Raw genomic sequence first — 19,676 nt, forward strand, 5'->3', positions numbered from 1 at the left:
TTGGTCACTTTCTTCCTACCATACTCACTGATTTTCCTCAAAGCCACCATACTGTTTCCATTTCTGTTCCTTTAGAGATGCAGTCTTTGTCTAAGAATGCCTTTAGTTTTCTCCCATTTTGTCTGGTACAATGACAGTAGGCATAGAAAGTGTGGCTTTTTTGTTATTTATAAATAGACTTACCTAACAATAACAGAATCTTGGCAACACAATATTGGCTCATGCTTTTTTTTTCCTCTTATTTTATTACTGCATAAAATATAGTTTGGGAACCACTAGTCTAGCTCTTAAAATCTCTGGAGGAGATCACTATGTTTTTATTGCATATCAAAGATTCATGACATTTATATTCATTTATCATAGAACTAAAATATATTCAGTTGTGAGCATATTCTTTGCTCTGTGTTAAGAAACTAGCTGGGGATAAGCCAAAACAGTACAAATCTGAGTTTATCATATATCTTGCACTCAGATAAAATCAACAGACAATAAAATAAATGAATGCATTAAATTTTACAGATTGGTGATAAGTGCTATTAAGAAAATAAAGGATGATCTGAGAAGGAGGGTACTTTGTAAAGAATGGTCCATAAATATCTCTAGGAGGAAAGAGATATTTTAGATGAGATTTGAAAGATAAGGAGCCAGCCATTCAGTTGGAAAAGAGTCAGCTGAGCCAATGAAACAGCAAGCACAGAAATTCTAAGTCAGAGAAAAGCTTGGAGTGTTTGAAGAGGTGAAAGACCAGGGTGGTTGAGCACCGTGAGTGAGGGCTGGAGTGGTATGAGTTGATGGTAGACCATGCAGGACCTTGTAGGCCAATGCAAGGAAAGAAACCATTGAATGATTTTAAGCAAGTAAATTATGAACTGGATGCAATACTGGCTGCTGGGTAGAGAATGGATTATAAGAGGGCAGGAGTGGTAATGAGCAAACCAGTTAGGAGGCTGGTAGGGTCCCTTCCAGAGATATTGATGGATAGAGTTATAGTGGTGGCAGTGGCAATGGAGAGAAGTGGATGGATTTGGGATACATTTTGGAGATAAAACCAACAACATCATTTTGGAGGGTAAAGGAAAAGAATCAAGAATGAGTCTTAGATTTCTAGCATGAAGCAACTGCACAGATGGTGGAGCCATTTAATGATATGGGGAAGAATAAGGGGAGAAAAAAATGCAAGAAAATTTAGAGCTTCATTTTGGACATTTTATTTGAAATAACTGAAACATTTGAGTGGAGGTGTCAAGTAGGGAATTGAATAAGCAGTTCATACCTCAGAAGGGAGTCCTAAATAAGATATGTAAATGTGAGAGTTTTAAATATAGACATGAGGTGAGATGAGTTAAAGCATTGAATGCATTAAATGAAATAATACATGGAAAGTAGCAGATATTCCATTCAGCAGAGTAACAAACATGTGCTGAAAACATGTTAGCTATCAGACACTGCTTATAGTTAGGACAGCCTTCACAGGATGTAACCTGAATCCTTTCTGCTAATGAAAAATTGCTTTTCTATCTTTTTCTTTTCAATACATATAGTAACAACCAATAGTCTTTATAAGCTATTCATGTATTTGAGGACTTTTTTAGAATGCTTTACATACTCATATGTAGAAATAAAAAAGATGAAGAGAAAAATCCAATATAATGAATACATGGCATAAATAATATGCCATATATTACTATTGTAAAAGATATATTGTATATAATAGAAATATATAAAAACTATAATTCAGTTTTTAAAATATTTTTAAGAAATTGAATGGAAAATCGGTTAAATTATTCAGATTTTAAGAGTCTTAACACCTACATGCAATATAAATATATGCCAGAATGTTCATTAACTAATTTATGACACAGTAGATTAATTAATGTTTATTCTGTGGTATGCATGGTGGTTATGGTTAAGAAAATGTGGTTTCAACTCATATATCCTGTCTGTGCTATTCACAGCTGTGTGAATTCGGGCAAATTATATATGACCTCTTGGTTCCTCAATTTCATCATCTGTAAAACATAAATAGTTATAACCTATCTAATCAGGTTGTCATGTGAAATCAGAATAATGTGCATAAAATGTATAGTACAGTGCCTGAAGTAATCAATAAGTGAGATTGATCTGTATCAGTGGTCCTCAAACCCAGATGAATATTAGAATCACCTGGGGCATTTTTAAAATATTGCTGTCCAGGTTTCACTCAAACCAATTAAATCAGAATCTCTGCAGGTGGGGCTCCATGGAGCCAAGAACAATTTCTTTTACAAAACTCCCTATGTGATTCTAATGTGTATCCAGGGTCAAGAACTACTGATCTATAATAAATATCATGTATAATATATGGGCATGTAATTCCATAGCTTTCTATTTTTCTACATTAACTCCCCATCTTTCAAAAATCTTCTACACTGCCACCACTTCTTGGAAGTCTTTTCCAGTTTCATGGAGACAAAATCATAATACCACATCATGACACCCTGCTCTTAGTTCAGTGAATTAAGAGCAAGAGCTCTGGAATGGTGGCTCTACTATCAGCTCTGTGGCTTTAGGCAAGCTGCCCAACACCTCTGTGCCTGAATTCAGCTGCTTGTGAAATGAAGTCAAAATAGTATTTATAATAGACTTGTAAAGTGGATTAAATGTTCAGAATAATGCCTTGTATATAAAGAGAACTAAATAAATGTTAATATTTTATATTATAAATTTTAATAGTTAATGTTATAAATACTAATATTATAGGCAAGAATTACTGAATCTCCTTCCTTCCTTCCTTTCTTCAAAATCCTTCCTCCCTTAACAAGGAGGAATGTAGGTACCTCTAAATAAGTAATAACATCACTTATTATTGGCTACATAGAGAATATACTTTCACTTTCAACATAAATAAACAAGTTTATACTTAACTTACAGAAGAGGATATTTCTTCTCTGTGAATCTTCTGTTCTATTTGTTGCTTCCGAGTCTATATTAGCAGTGGTAAAACTTGTCAAGATAACCAATCTTGTATAATGGCAGAGAAATGGCAGGACAACCTTGCCTAAGATTCATAATTTTCAAACAAGGCAGTATCTGTCAGATGTACTGGGAAATTTTTTGCTAAACTAGAATGAGATGAACACAAGTATAAAGCTTATCATCAATTTCATTTTCAGTTCCTTTGAAATATTTTGTGCATCTCTCCTATCTAAGGAGACTAGCCATCAAAAAAAAGCCTATGCATGGTGGAGGATTAGGCTAAACAAATGCCTATAGAGAAGTTCAGAACCCATCATTCTTGTTTCCATTCTCCTATTAAGAGGGTAAATCTTACCCTCCTCAGTAAATGAACTAACTACAGAAGGTTCTATAGAGGCTGAGGACTTCAGACTGTATAGGGATCCCTGACGTTATGCCTAAGGAAGGATTTGGGTTACGTCCCCATCATGGATAAATAAGTAACAAGTTAATAGATTATCTTCTGTTTACATTTATAATCAACAAATAATTTTTTACAGGAGTTGTACCTAAACTGCAAGCATTCTTGATTATTAATAAAAGAGAGTACGTTAGAACTCACAAGTTAAGTTTGACAAGACATCTTACAGTCTTACGAGAACAAAGTTCTTAGACTCTCAGGGAAACATGACATGCTAGTTCAAAGGTCTTCCTGCTTTTTTTCACAGTCTCCCTCTCCAGATTCTTCCTCTAGCTACTGGCCCAAGCATTCTATCTTGTTGAATAATAGGGCAGACAACTGGATTCACAGGGGACAGGGCTGAGTGACTAGAACACAAGGCTGTAACTCAGAAGTTGTGCCACTTACTAGCTGTGTGTCTTCATGAATTTACTTAACTTTAGCCTTTATTTACTCACCAATAAAATGTGGTTAATAGTATTACCCCCTCTATCCATCTCACAAAGTTACTTTGAGGATATTAGAATTGTTTATGAAAGCAATTCTAAGCTGCAAAGTGCTAAATAGAAATTGCTCTGACTCCACTCGTTCCATAGCTTAGCAGTTAGATGCCTAGTGATAGGAGGCTTGAGTTTAAATCCAGACTCCTGCTCATTGACTGTGACCTTGAACAAGTTCATGCTTCAGTTTCCTCATCTGTAAAATTGAGCTAATAATAGTATCAATTCATAAAGCTATTATGAAGCGTGAAATGGAACAGCACCTGCCTGACACTTAGAACAATGCCTACAACCTAGAAAACATTCTATAAAGGTTAGGGTATGATCCAGCAAGCATTTCTTTAAGTGGCTACCTCTTGAGTATGTGTGAGGTTTGAGGATGCCAAAGAATGGGTAAGATCTAGTTCCTACCTTTGGAGGTCTCACAGATTTGTGAAGGGTGGACACTTAGGCAAACAAGTGCAATGACAGAAATAAAATGTGGTAAAGGGCAGGGCACAGATTCATTCCTATTCCCCTCCTCTGCCCTTTTGTGTCCTTACTGTTTCCCTGCTCTCCCTAGGTAAATTTCTCTGATAATCCCATCCACGTTCATGGCTTCAGCTATCAACTGAACACCAATAGAGCTAAGGCCCACAGCCCAGAACTCTACTCTGACTCTAGGATATCTCTACATAGCTTAGTCTCTTCCCTCACTCTGCAACATGTACCTCTTTCAACTAACCCCTCAAACCTAATCATTTGCCAAACCGTGACAATCCTATCAGACATGCTTTATGCCCCACTTCTCGACCCCTGTACACATCTACCACATTCATCCTAACTATTGCAGGAGTGTCCTAAGTGTGTCAGCGTCTCCAGTTTCAACCTCTCTACCCACCACCCATTTCCCATTCAGCCACCTGAGTTATTCTAAAGTTTGTATCTGTTCGCAACACTCCATCTAGGAAAACCTTCAGTGGCTTGCCATTGCCCACTCAATAGTATCTTCTTGGGCCTACAGAACTTTTAACATAAGTCACAGGCTCCTTTCCACTTTTATCCACACTTCCTAGATCTCAACACAAAGAAAGCTCAATGTACATTTTCCAAACACACCTGCACCTTCCATTCCTTTCCACTTTGGCTCTCGTTGGTCCTGCTACCTAAAATGCCCTGTCTGCCACCTATCTATCTGCTCACCTTCTTCCTCATCCTTTAATGCATGGCTTGAATGTCACTGGCCACATATCATTTTCCTGATTAATAAATCTCCCCGCGTTTATTGTTGTCTCGTCTGGATTTACATATACCTTGTAGGTTGACCCATATGAGCTAATAGGATTTGGTAGGTCAAAAATGGTCAAATAACAGAAATTTCAAATAGTTCAGCATGTAACATAATATACTCCTTTTAGTGCATTTATCCTACTTCATCATGCTTCTTTAAGTACATTGTTTATATAACCTTTCTTCTTTATCTTTGCATGTCCAGTGCTTAGCAGAGTGCCCCAAAAGAGGTAGATAATCCAGAAATGCTTGTAGAATTCAAGACAATTGCTATGTGTGGATCTTAACATTTTGTTGAGCCCTCTTAAGTCTAGGCTCTAATCTTTGTTTTTCTGGGATTTGATAAGGGTAAAAGTAGCCACCCAGGACTGTCTTCTTGAGCCAAGATTATAGGTATCATACTCAACCTTTCCTTTCCCCATTTCCATTAGGACCTGGCTCTCTCTACCTACCAATTGATAATTACCTAACCTAAATAGGGAAAATATGCCACCAGGGTTGTCCTTCCCTTAGGCAGCAAGGATGTAACTTGCAATGATACCATTTAGGGCATTTAACACATTCACTCACTCATTCAGTCATGGGAGTTTGATTGGTACTAGGAATATAGCAATAAATAAAGCAACTAGAGATTATGAATTTGGAGTGTCTTTGTTCTCTAGTCTAGTCTTCATATTTTTTCTCTTACGAATTACCTAAAGAAACTCTGAATATTTTTAAAAATACCTTGTGTATTTGAATACTTTCAAATGGCTTTTACACTTTAAATCCTCTAATAATATTATTAGAGGCTGAAATAATTATTGCAAAGGATGTAATTTTCAGTATATATTTAATAATGTTACTTTATATATAATTACTATATCATTTTAAATGTATCTAATGAAATATGAATATCATAATAATTTGATATTCATGAATATCTATTTTTTAAAAAACATGAAAAAGTTCTTTTTTAAAATTTCTAAAGTTTGGATTTTTTTCCATTTGAACTGATATTTGCATTATACTTTTCCCTTGGATTTTATACATATATACAAAATCAAAACTGCAGAGCTTTATATTTTGCCCAATTTATGGAAAATGTACACATACCTGATTGGCAAACCCATAAGCCAAACTGCACTTATTTTTTCAGAAAAATTCTGTCTTTATTTTTTCAATTCAAATAAATGTGTTAGTATGCGTTGCAAAAAATATTACAAAAACATTGAGAGATAAGTTACAAAATGAATACTGTAAAACAGATTATGAAAAGAAGTCAAAGTTAAAATAGAATAGATCTAATACAAATAATCCAGTTTTCTCAATTATAAAAAGAATAATATGCTGATTATAATTAACTAATTTGTAATAAAGCAATGAATGTACAGTTTATCAAATAATGACTATATCTTTCCTCTAATAAGAATGCATATCTCTCTTCAGTCAAAAGGCAGAGAAAGGCAAAATGAAGCAAACACGATCCAATGACATGCCATCTATGAGGGGCACACTAGATTCCAAGATACAAGTTGAAAGTAAAAAGATAGAAAATTGTATACTTTACAAACAGTCTCCAAAAGAGAGGTGAAATGGCTGTACTAGCATAAGACAAAATAGACTTTAAGACAGGATTTGTTACTACAGACAAAAAAGAACATAATGATGAAAAGGTCAATTCATCAGGAAGACAAACAATTATAAACATAAATGTACCTAACAACAGAGACTCCAATGACATAAAGTAAAATACGTAAGTTAAAGGGAGAAATAGACATTCAACAATAATATTTGGAAACATCAATAACCCATTTTTAATAATGGATAAAAACAACTAGGGAGAAGATCAACAAGCAAACAGAAGACTTGGACAACACTATAAACCAGCTACATCCAACATGTCTATAGAACACTCCAATCAACAACAGCAGAACATACATTCTTCTCAGGAGTACTAGGAAAATTCCACAGGATGGAGCACATGTTAGGAGGTCATAAAACAAAACTCAACAAATTTAAAAGATTTTAAATCACACAAAGTATGTCCTTTGACAGAAATGGAATAAAATTAAAAGTTAAAATAACAGAAAGAAATTTGGAAAATTCACAAATATGTGAAAATTAATCAAAACACATCTAAATAAATGGTTCCAAAAAATTACAAAGCAAATTACAAAACAATTTGAGATTAATGAAAACAAAAACACAATATACCAAAACTTATGAGATGTAGCTAAAGCAGTGACCAGAGGGAAATTTATGGTTGTAATGCTTATTTATAAAAAGAAAAAAGATCTCAAATTAATAAACTAAACTTCCGTCTTAAGAAACTAGCAAAAGAAGAATAAACTAAAATCAAAGCAAGCAGAAGAGAGAAAATAATAAAGACTAGAGCACAAATAAATGAAATAGAGAATAGAAATAATAGCAAACATTAATGAAACCAAAAGTTAGTTCTTTGAAAAAAATCAAAAAAATTAATGAAACTTTAGCTAGGTTGAACAAGAAAAAAAGAGAGGACTCAAATTATTAAAATCAAGAATAAAAGAGGGGACATCAGTACCAATCTCTCAGAAATAAAAAAAGACTGTAAGAGAATATTATGAACAGCTGTATGCAAAAAAGTAGATAACCTAGATGAAATAAATTCCCAGATAAACATAAACAACTAAACTGAAATAAGAAGAAATAAAAAATCTAAATAGATATATAACAAATAAAGAGATTGGATTAGCAATTTAAAAACTTTCCACCAAGAAAAGTCCAGTCCCAGATGGCTTCACTGGTAAATTCTACCACACACTTAAAGAAGAATTAATATCAGTCCTTCATGCAGTCTTACAAAAAATTACAACAGGAAGAAATTCCTCCCAACTCATTCGATGAGACCATTAATAATTACCCTGATACCAAAACCAGACAAAAACATCACAGGAAAAAGAAATCAAAACTACAGACCAATATCTCCTCTAAATATAGATGCAAATATCCTTGACAGAATACTTGCAATACAAATCCAAAAACATATATAAAGGATTATACACCATAACCAAGTGAAATTTATCCCAGGAATACAAGGTTGGTTTAGAATCTGCATATCAATCAATGTAAATACACTATATTAATAGAATAAACCATAAAAATCACAAACATCTCAATAGATGCAGCAAAAGCAGTAAAAGCATCAATAACTTTTATATACATTATGTGATGAAATAATATTTTGCATATATTGAGTTAAATGAAATAGATTAATAAAGTTAATTTCACTTGTTTCTTTTTACTTTTTAAAACATGGCTATTAGAAAATTTCACATTACATATGTAGCTCAAATTTCTATCAGAACATGGCTGTCTAGATATATCCTAATTTGAAGACCAGTGTTCTAACAGCAGTAACTGGTTTTCATAATACTTCTCTGAGACTGAGAATGGCTAACCTGCCCAGGTAAACACATCCCACCCCGCAGGTATCAGAACTAGCACTAGAATGCAGCAATGTCCTTAAAGTCAGAGTTTGCCCTACTGACATCACTGGTGTTCCTCAGAGGGATTAAGTAGTCATTGAATATGTTTAACATTTAACTTGAGAATTTTTTTCTTCCTTTTCAGATGTAAGAGGAATTTAGACTTTTTTTTTATTTAAATTTATCCTTCTATTGCTAGCAATCAAAGATTTTACTACCATTATCATCATCCATTTGCATGTTGTTTGGTAATTTTTTTGTTTCGTTTTTGCTTTTTTGAATCTACTCTCCAAGACTACCACTGTGTTCTTCTAGCTGGCTTTCTGATCTACTCCTTACCTTAAGCTGCATGGCAGATGATAGCCAAAGTGTTTTGTCTGTTCGTTTAAACATCTATTCTGTGTCAAACACTATAGAAAACTCTCTACTTAAAATATTGCTAATTATCTTCACAACAGTACTGACTTCATAAATGCTTCTACCTTCGCAGCTGACAATACTGAGGTGCCCAAAGTTTAATTGCCTAAGTTACACAGTAACAGAGGAAGTTGGACTAAAAGCCCGCTCTCTGACCTCGCAGCTCCAGTGTGTCCACCATTCCATTCCTCCCTGTCTCTTGATGTGTGACAAATATGGATCAACCAAGGGCCTACAAACAGTAGTATTTGCACATATTGTATGACTCATGCCCTTATGAAAATCTTCTAAAGTTTCTTTTTCTCCATGCAAATTTGTCTACATTTTTTTCTATTGAAAATAAAGGGCTATGTTTCTTCTTACGGGTAATGTTCTCCAATTTTAGTACAATGATTTGCACTTATAAATGAATTTTGGATGTACGATGACATAAAGTCCTTTGGTCCTCTCTACAGTACCATGGAAGAAGTAGACAGTAAAAGTGAATTCTTGGCGATGAGGAAGAAGCACTAACCTGGACTAAAATCAAACATCCCTCTTTCCTCAGAATGTTCTTCCTCCCTTGTCTTTACACTTAATCAGTTCTTATATGAAAGCTGGTGGTAATGCCTGCTATCATGTAAGCTTCATGATTTTTCTGTTTAAATGAATATTCATAGTTTCCAAAATAAACATTTAAAACTTTAATCTTCTTTCCAAAAATCTAAAAATAATAAGATCAAGTTTGATAGATGCAATATTCTTCATCTACATAAAATCTATATATTTAATATTTAGTCAAAATGCACCTTCATTTTTCTCTGTCTAGAATAATTTATCAATTGAAGGAGTTAGCTTTCCAGAATATAGAAAATAAAAGAATTGAATTCAATATATCCAATATACCTTGCCAGGCATCATTTTTCTAATAGAAAAACGAGTAAGTTTATTTGAGGAATATCTCTGAATTTTTGTGGAATATGTACTTCAAAAATAAGACATTTTTGCTGAGGTCACTACTGCCAATTGTCAATTCATTTAGTTAAGTGTTCCTATGAACACTTGAAAAATTGTCCCTTCTACCCCTTATCTTTTAGTATAAGTAGCAACCATTTCTTCCTCTGCTTTCCTTTTTTAAAATTTATTTTGTTTTTTGACAAATTATAATTATATATAATTATGGGGCACACAGTGATGTTATATGTATACAATGTGGAATGATTGAATTAAGCTCATTAACACGTCCATCACCCTGAATACTCATCATTTTAAGTCTAATTGCAACTTTGTACCCTTTGACCAATGTCTCCTCATTCCCCCCAACCCCCAGCCTCTGGTAACCACCATTCTACTCTCTGCTTCCATGAATTTGATTGCTTTAGATTCCACATATAAGTGAGAACATTCAGTTTTTGTCTTCCATGCCTGACTTATTTCACTTAAAATAATGTCCTCTAGGTTCATCCATGTTGTTACAAATGACAAAATTTCCTTCTTTTTTAAGGCTGCATAGTATCCTGTTGTGTATAAAAACCACATTTGCTTTATCCATTCACCTATTGGTGAACACTTAGGTTATTCCCATGTCTTGGCTGTTGCAAATGATGCTGCAGTGAGCATGGGAGTGCAGACACCTCTTTGACATGCAGGATTCAAGTCCGTAGGACATTTAATCAGTCACTGTTTTTAAGGCTTGTCACTATGACTCTGTTTTGCTCAGGGACTACTGAGCAGCAGCCCACTCTTGGCCTCCACCTCCAGCACTAACTAACGGTGCAGGAGACTGAGAAAGGGGGAGATGGGAGCATTTTGCACAGTCTATGCCAACTACCTGAAGCAAATTACTCCAGACTTTGGTTTTCCAACTATAAGACAGGAATATTGTTTGCTTTATATACTCACAAAGTATATTGTGACAAGAAAAGGAGATAATAAATGGAATCCCATTTCAAGCCAGTATTACAATATGTTTCAGCGTGTAATTTTTTCTGCCTTCCTGCTGAGTTTGTCTTGCCTTAATAGTCTGTATTCATCACAGGGCTCCACCCAGGACCAGCCCAGCAAGGCTATGTTGTAGCAAGTATAATTCCAATTTAGTAGGTCAGTTTCAGCCTACAATCTCACCGTTTATGACTCCATCTAGACAATTAGGGTTGGGAAGTATTATAGCTAGTATCAGCAACAACATTCATGTACAGCCTCTATGACTACGTACAGAATAATGTATATGTTTTCCGTTCTGTTCATGTTTGTACCCCCAGTGCCTAGCACAGTGTCTGGCACAGAGTAGGCACTCAACAGATAGTTTCTGGATACATAAATGAATCAATAAGAACTAGAAAAACAAAGAAATATATCAGGTATGGCCACTGTCTCCAAGAACTTATAATTTAAGTGAGTTGACCAGACCTTAAAGATAGAAAACAAGCAGCAATAGAGCAGTAATTCAGTCTATTTAAGTGCCCAAGAAACATTGTGGCAGGAATTACTGAATAGGTTGAAGACTTCTCCCCTAGGTGGGGTTACTAAAGTGGATGACAAATTTCCCAGACTCCACAAAAGGGTGACACGACCTGTGAAGACCTTTTATTATATTCAAGGGCTATATTTTGTCATCAGGGGAAGATTACAGATATTTTTCTTTGACAATGAGTTCATCCTTGGATGGTATAATAACCAGAATGGAGAATGTAATAACCAGAATGGAGCTTTTACTTTGGGATTGTCAAGGAAAACACTGGGAGGGGGACTAAGATTTTTATGTTGTTAATGGTCTGTTAACCATTTTTTTTTTTTGATCCAGAAAACGTAAGTTAATAATGCCACAGTTCTCCACAAAATGGCACATCTCCTTGTAAGTGTGCTTTGGAAACATCTGCCTCTTTCCATCCTGCCTGCCTCCCTCGTTCCTTTCCTTCCTTCTTTTCCTCTGTTTCTTCCTTATGTCTTTCCTTCCTACAGCAGTCATTGGGCAATTACTAATCAACAAACATTTACTGGGCACTTGTGTCCCAGGTACTGTGAAGGGCAAGGAGAATGCAGAAATACGAAAAGGAAAGCCCATGACCTATATAGCAACTCAGAGTCTGAAAGAACAGATAGCCAGGGAAACAGATAACTATTGTGCATGTGACAAGTATTGTAACAAAAACACAATCATAGCTATGTTGTGAGAGCATAGAAGAGGGCTCAACTCACTGTCCAGGGGAGTCAAGAAAGGCTATGGCATTTGAGCTGGGCCCAGAAAGGTAAAGAAGCATTAGCTAGGTAAAAAGAGGTGAGGGGCATTCCGAGAAGTTGAAACTTCATGTGCAAAGGCACAGAGCTGTGAAATGACATGGCTGCTTCAGAGCATCTGGCAGTATGAGGAGTGGCAGGTGATGAAGGTAAAGAGACAAGTTGCAAATAAATTCCGAAGAGTCCTATCTTCTAACAAGTTTGGACGTGATACGGGGAGAGGCAGGTTGGTGGTCCTGACAAGGACAGGGTGACAGAATCATAGTTGTTTTTTGGAACAATTAGAGGGGAAATATTCAGAAGAGGAACTGTTAGGGAGGCCAGACAAGAGGCTGTGCAACAGAGCAGGACAGAGAAAAGTTCCGGAGCTAACGCATGCGGAGTGGAGACAGACGGAGGAACTGCATTTGAACAACATTTCTGTGGTAGAATTGACAGGATATGGTGGCCAGTTGTTTTGGGAGGGTGAAAGAGAGGGAGGCAAAGGATGACTCACATTTCCAGCTTGTGAAACTGGCTGTTTGATGATGACATCAGCCCAGGCAAAGAGCAAAAGAGGAGAAGCAGGTTTGGGGAAAGCTGGTGAGTGCAGGCATGTGTCCATTGACCTGATATGTCTGAGGGGCACTCCGGTCAAACTGTTCAATAGGCAGCTGGAAATATGATTTCGACCACAAGGCTAGATAGGTGGATTTGGAAGACATTAACAGATAGATGAGGTTTAAAAATATGATAGTGGATAAGTTCGTCTAGCAAAAGTATATAGAAGTAGAGGACCGAGACTATAAGCCGAAGGAACTCCAACACATAGAGTATATGTAAAAAGAAAGAAAGTGATGAAGGAAATTATGAAGGAATTTTACTTTAGAAAAGTAGGAGAACCAGAGGAATTGAGAATGGTGCTACCCTAGGATGTTGCATCAATAAAGCACTTTGAAGCTGGACAGGGTCAGTATGGACCTTAATTTCTACTTTTTCCCACCCAACCCCAAACCAGGACTAATAATCTCCCATCTAAAGACCTAACCCTTTCTCATTCTGTGGGCTCAATCACAGTTACAGGCTCTGTAACAAAAGGAAACCAGCAGCTTGGAGCCAAGGCATCGAGTTGGCCTTATGGCCATGCTTCCTGAACTGATTCTCTGTTTCTGTGAGCTGCAGTCTTGACTCCTCTCTTTGTTCAAGCTCCTGCAATAAAACTGTGTTTCAATCTCTTTCCTCAATATCCCGGTTCCTAGAGCCTGGAGTCCTGGCTCTAGGCTCCTGAGACAGGAATCTTGCCTCTTGGAGTCCAGTGTTATCTCTTATCCAGTGTTAAAATTCTGGGATGACTTATCTGTCTTCACTCATTTATTCCATCAATGCCTGGAATTATCTTGGCTTGCTTATGAGTCCTAGAAACATCCATGTGGTGTTTGGATAGCTCCTGCAAGCAAATGAGCAATTGATAAACAGACTCTCATATTACTACTGTATTCTTAGAGCTATTAGTTTCCAAAACTGCTAATCATTAATTCAACAATCTCTTTATTCAGTGCATGTGTCTGACAACTCCTGGATGCAAGGTATTGTTCTAGGCGTTGAGGACGCAGCAGTGAACAAAACAGACAATGCACTTCCCCTCATGGGACTTGTGACTTCATGGGGGGACAGAAAAACAGTTTAAGTACATGGTGGGTCAGATGGGGAAAAATCAAATAGGCTCAGAGGAATACAGAGGATGGAATGGCAGGGAGGGTTGTTATTTTACAATGGTGGTCAGAAAAAACATCACTGAAAAATAACCTTTAGCAGAGACCTGAGTCAGGGAGAGATGCAAAAAGAAAATGTGATAAAGTGAGCCCTGTTGGTATTTAAGGGACAAATATTCCAGGTAGTGGGAATTGCAAGGGCTAAGACCCTGAGGCTGACTTCACCTTGGGTGTTAGAGAAATATTCCATTGTGGGGTAGAAGTTTTCAGAGAGTTTAGTGGGGCACATGCAATCATGAAGAAACTTTCGGTTATTGAAAATGTTTTGACTTTTATCTGAGAAAAGGTAAGTATTTAGTCATAGGTGACATGATCTGTCTTCCATTTTGAAAGTACCATTCTGGCTGCTGTGTTGGGAACAGATTGGAGAGGGACAAGACCAGAAGCTGGGAGTCTGGTCACCGGTGAGTAACAATCCAGGGGAGAAATAACGGTGGCCTGGCCCAGGCTGCTTGTGGTGAGATTGGTGAGAAGTGGCTGGACTTGGGATATATAGGGAGACCTTGTTTTATTGTGCTCTGCTTTACTGGGCTTCACAGATACTACATTTTTTTTACAAATTAAAAATTTGTGGCAATTCCACCAAGCAAATCTATTTTTACAACCTCACGTGCTCACTTTGTGTCTCTGTGTCATATTTTGGTAATTCTCGTAATCTTTCAAACTTTTTCATTATTATTATATCTGTTATGGTGATCTGCGGTCAGTGAACTTTGACATTACTATTGTAATTGTTTTGGGGCATCACAAACCTTGCCTATATAAGACAGTGAACTTAATCGATAAATGCTGTGTTATGTTCTGACTGCTCTACTTAGCAGTTGTTCCCCTATCTCTCTCCCTCTCCTTGGTCATCCCTATTCCCTGAAAGACACAACAATATTGAAATTAGGCCAACTAATAGCCCTACAATGGCCGGTAAGTGTTCAAGTGAAAGGAAGAGTCATATATCTCTCACTTTAAATGAAAAGCTAGAAATGATTAAGCTTAGCAAGAAAGGCATGTCAGAAACTGAGATAGGCTGAAAACTAGGCCTCTTGCGTCAAGCAGTTAGCCAAGTTGTGAAAGGAAAGGGAAAGTTCTTGAAGGAAATGAAAAGTACTACTCCAGTGAACACACTAGTGGTAAGAAAGCAAAACAGCCTTATTTCTAACATGGAGAAAGTTTTAGTGGTCTGGATAGAAGGTCAAACCAGCCACATTTCCTTAAGCCAAAACCTAATCCAGAGCAAGGCCATACCTCTCTTCAATTCTATAAAGGGTGAAAGAGGTGAGGAAGCTGCAGAAGAAAAGTTTGAAGCTAGCAGAGGTTGGTTCATGAGGTTGAAGGAAAAAAGGTGTCTCCATAAGATAAAAGGGCAAGGTGAAGTATCAACTGCTGATGGAGAAGCTACAGTAAGTTATCCAGGAGATCTAGCTAAAATCATGGATGAAGGTGGCTACATTAAGCAGTAGATTTTCATTATAGACAAAACAGCCTCGTATCAGAAGAAGGATGTTATCTAGAACTTTTATAGCTAAAGAGGAGAAGTCAATGCCTGGTTTCAAAGCTTTAAAGGACCAATTGACTCTATTGTTAGGGGCTGACTCTGCTGGTGACTTTAAATAGAAACCAATGCTCATTTACCATGCCCAAAATATTAGGGCCTTTAAGAATGATGCTAAATCTACTCTGTCTGTGCTCCATAAATGGAACAACAAAGTCTAGATGACAGCACACCTGCTTATATGATTTACTGCATATTTCAAGCCCACTGTTGAGACCTACTGCTCAGAAAAAAAAAAAAAGATTCTTTTCAAAATATTTCTGCTCATTGACAGTGTACCTAATTACCAAGGAGACTAATGTTGTTTTCATGTCTACTAACACAGTACCCATTCTGAAGCCCATGATGAAGAAGCAATTTTGACTTTCAAGTCTTATTATGTAAGAAATACATTTTGTAAGGCTATAGCTGCCATAGACAGTGATTCCTCTGATGGAGTTGGACCAAGTCTACTGAAAACCTTCTGGAAAGGATTTGCCATTCTAGATGCCTTTCAGAACACTCATGATTAATCAGAGGTGGGCAAAATATCAGCATTAACAGGAGTTTGGAAGAAGTTTATTTCAATCCTCATAGATGACTTAGCGGTTCAAGACTTCAGTGGAGGAATTCACTGCAGATGTGGCAGAAATAGGAAGAGACCTAGAACTAGAAAAAGAGCTTAAAGATGTGACTCAATTGCTGCAATTTCGTGATAAAACTTGAACAAATCAGGAGTTGCTTCTTAGGGATGAGCAAAGAAAGTAGTTTCTTGAAATGGAATCTACTCCTGGTGAAGATGCTGTGAAGATTGTTGAAATGGCAACAAAGAATTTAGAATACTACATAAACTTAGTTGGTAAAGCAGTAGCAGGGTTTGAGAGGATAGACTCTAATTTTGAAAGAAGTTCTGCTGTGGGTAAAATTATATCAAATAGCATCCCATGCTTCAGAGAAATGAAGAGTCAATTGATTGGCAAACTTCATTGTTGTCTTATTTTAAGAAATTGCCATGGCCACCCCAACCTTCAGCTACCACCACCCTGATCAGTCAGCAGCCATCAACATCAAAGCAAGACCCTCCACTGGCAAAAACATTACGATTCCCTGAAGGCTCAGGTGATCGTTAGCACTTTTTAACAATAAAGTATTTTTTCATTAATGTATGTACATTGTTTTTAGACATAATGCTATATCATACTTAATAGACTACAGTATATTATGAACATAAATTTTATACACACTGGGAAACCAAAAATTCATGTGACTTGCTTTATTGCAGTGGTCTGGAACCAAACTCACACTATCTTCAAGGCATGCCAGTAATTTAAAGGCAGGACAAACAGCATATTCTGATGGCTTGAATATGATGCAAGAAAGACAGAAATCAAAGATGACTCTAAGGTTTTGAGCCTGAGCAATGAGAACTATGGAGTGCCACAGGGACGGGGACTAATGAGGTACGGAGTTCAACTGTGGACATATAGAATTTGAGGTGTCTGTGAAATGCTCACTTGAAGACTCAAACTGGCAGTTGCTCAGAGGAGGTAAAAGCAGAAAAAGGAGGCAGTCACTAAAGGGAGAGAATAGGAGGTCAAGAGGTTTTGGTTTTGGTTTTGAAAAATTAAAACTGGCAAAGCATGTTTTTGTGCACACTGAAGTGTTCCCAGAAGAGGAAAAATGTGATGATGGAGAGACAGGGAGAACTGTTGCAGCCACGTCCTGGGCAGGTGGGGGTAGGATCTGGTAGGCCAGTGGAGAGGCTGGCCCTATACAGTAGCATGGACAGGACATGTAGCAGGTGGGAAGGCGAGGTGTGCAGGGACAGATGAAATATGACTGTGAAAGTTCTCCTGTGACTGCTTTTCTCCTCTCAGTGAAATCAGCAGGCTAATCAGCAGCTGAGAGTGAGGATAGGAGAGCAGGTATGACAAGAGGTTTTCAGATAGAGCAGAATGTTTGAAATGATCTTCTAAAACATTGGTTGTAAATTTCAGCTCATGACCTAAAAGAAGGTCTTAAAATCGACTTTGTGATTTGAGATATACTTACTGATTTTAAAAAGTAAATAGAATTAAAAATTGAACTTTGTTGAAGAATTGCATAAGACCTTTATTTCAGTTGCATGAATATGTGTACATTTGCATGTATTTAGGGTTGTAGCAAAAATATTTTAATTAAAAACACTTGTTTAGGACAGTGAGAGTAAATGAATAAGAAGTTGACAAATAAAAAGTTAGGGTCCCAGTTAATGGTCTAAAGAGAACAGACTTTCATGTTAAAAAAGATCATAATATAGACTCATAAGACCTTGGCGTGGAAGCTGCTAGAGGACAACCCTCTACCTCCCCCGACCTCTCTCCCCACTATATTAAACCTTTCTGTTAGAATATTTTCGATAAGGGGGAAGCTCACTAGCTTAACAATTTTAGATGTCAGAGAGTAACTTTCTTCTCTGTGAAAATGGGGCCCTCACAACACTTTCTGAGATATTAAAGTAGCCAGGAGAGGGCCTCCCAGTTGGGATCTGGAATTCAGTGTACTTAATAGGAAGTTTGACCTTTTTATGTAATATCTAACTTGATGGCTTTGCCCCATTTCAGAGAGTTCTAAATCCTCTAAAACAAAACTAGTACTGGAGCACTAGAAAATCTTGTTTTTGTTCAGATTCCAGCACAGAAAGGCATCATTTAGATTTTAAACGTATGTTCTCTCTCCTCCTTACATTGTACCAACTGCAATGTTAATGGACGATTGAGCTAAGGTCTACGCCTATATTTTCTTCCTCTTTCAATATTTGTTGTTGGATCAGCAAATAATTCCAAATACAACTTTACTTAGAAAAAACTTCATTCACTTTTAAGACTTTATATGCCTTAGTTGCTGAAGTAGTTTTCCCTGTAAAATGAATTAAAATGAGTAATATTTCAAAATATGTCAATAAGTGCTATGAAAAAAGCCATTTATATTTTTAATTCTAATTAACTCAGGTATTTTCTACTCATTGTAATTTATAATAATAAAAGCACTTCTCCAGTTCTATATTTTGCCTGATTGTTAAAAATAATTTTGAGATTATTAACTTAAACCAGTATTCTATTCACTCCACCAATTTCTGAACCATTTACAAGTTTTTTAAAAAGTACTTTTTCCTTATTGCAAAGGCAATATGACACTTAGTTCATGAGATAGGCTATCAGACATAAATGTTATACGTGAAACATTTTCCCCTGCGATATTGCTCTCTTTGTACTGCGTTTTTTCTGGTTTATATAAATTTGAAACACTGAACAGAAGTGGAAATCAAATTTAACCAATACAGAATAAGGACAAAAAAATGTACACTCTGCCTACATCAGTAAGAATATGCCAATTTATAACATTAAATATTTAATCCTAATCCACTCGCAAACCAAAATCAAGTAAATCTGAATCCACTTTCTATTGCTTTTGGAATTAGAGTTTATATGTTCTAGGATCCTTTCAATAGTTTCACTTCTCTAAGCACCAAGAAAAAGTTAAAAATTGCAAAACAGGAATATGAAATTCACCTCATGTAGTGTGTAGATCATTCTGTTATTCTTTATCTAGTGCCTCAAATAATTTTTTTCTCTATGTAAAATGTTTCCATAGGAAAGGAAATACACAGCATTAGTTCTTCTAATGCCTCTAAGGAGAGCTCTCCCTTGGAAAGCTCTCTCTCCCCTTCCATTTTGCAAGCCTCAACAAGTCCGCTGCTGAGTCAGAACCTCTATTTTTCCCTGATGTGAGAAATCTTTCTCCCTTGAAAATTCATAAAGCTTCGGAAATGTTTAAATTAGAGTCTCCCTGGGGGAAAGGGGCGGGGACGCCCGAATGAATGTGGTGGAGAGAAGTCCCACACGCTGCAGTCCTGATGATAGCACATTAAATGTTTTTATGAAACAGGAAGACTTGGAGCTGGCCCAGGGTTACCATGGGAGCTCGCCTCGGAACCCATTCTATGCATATATATGTGTAAATAACCGCACGGAGCCGTGTTATGTGCCAGGGACTTTGTTCCTTGTCACCGAAGTGAAAATGTTTGCTATACAGACGGGGATCCAATGCTTCGTGTTTACCCTACAGAAAACACCTACATGTGGCTGTAGGAAGGTCGGTGACAGCACGCCCCGC

The 19,676-nt window shown here is 36.7% G+C and overlaps 1 long non-coding RNA gene across 1 annotated transcript in view; it reads right to left on the bottom strand.

Annotated features, from left to right (window-relative positions):
- Positions 1-19,676, bottom strand: part of LOC123637311 — a 176,037-nt gene that overhangs the window by 153,848 nt on the left and 2,513 nt on the right. The gene's annotated exons all lie outside the window — the stretch shown is intronic.

This window comes from Lemur catta, chromosome 4, assembly GCF_020740605.2.
Source record: "Lemur catta isolate mLemCat1 chromosome 4, mLemCat1.pri, whole genome shotgun sequence".
Lineage (NCBI taxonomy): Eukaryota > Metazoa > Chordata > Mammalia > Primates > Lemuridae > Lemur > Lemur catta.